Source organism: Bison bison, unplaced genomic scaffold (genome assembly GCF_000754665.1).
Source record: "Bison bison bison isolate TAMUID 2011002044 unplaced genomic scaffold, Bison_UMD1.0 scf7180017864297, whole genome shotgun sequence".
Taxonomy (NCBI): Eukaryota; Metazoa; Chordata; class Mammalia; order Artiodactyla; family Bovidae; genus Bison; species Bison bison.
In genome coordinates, this window is record NW_011494869.1 from 2,793,293 (window position 1) to 2,793,651 (window position 359).

Genomic DNA, 359 nt, shown 5'->3' on the forward strand with positions numbered 1-359 from the left:
GGCCAGAATGAGCCCCTGGCCCCTTCCCCAGACGCAGACTGACAAAAGGACCGACAGCCGGCGACCAAGGGAGGGGGCGAGGAGCCCCTGCATCCTCAGCCTGGTCCCGGATGGAAAGAGTCGGGGGTCTTTTTACCCGGCGCCTCGGCGCTCCGCGGCGCTCCGGGTCCCTGGGCCCCGCCTCCGGACAGACAGACCGCCGGACAATGGGCCCCGAGCCGCAGCTCGGGCCCGCCGGGCCGGGGCTCTCCGCGACTGGGCCCCGGCGAGCAGAGGGCAGCTCCGGGTCGTGCCGGTGGTGGGGAGCCGAGGGGCGGCGCTGCAGACGGACAAAGCCAACAGCAGACAGACAGACTGAG

General features: G+C 72.4%; 1 protein-coding gene across 1 annotated transcript in view; it reads right to left on the reverse strand.

The window, feature by feature from the left end:
• Positions 1 to 272, reverse strand: part of ZNF821 (zinc finger protein 821) — a 16,975-nt gene extending 16,703 nt beyond the window's left edge. Inside the window, exon 1 of the transcript XR_826220.1 lies at positions 137 to 272. The gene's annotated coding sequence lies outside the window, so the exon portion shown is untranslated. The remainder of the gene's footprint in view (positions 1 to 136) is intronic.
• Between the last annotated feature and the right edge of the window lie 87 nt (positions 273 to 359).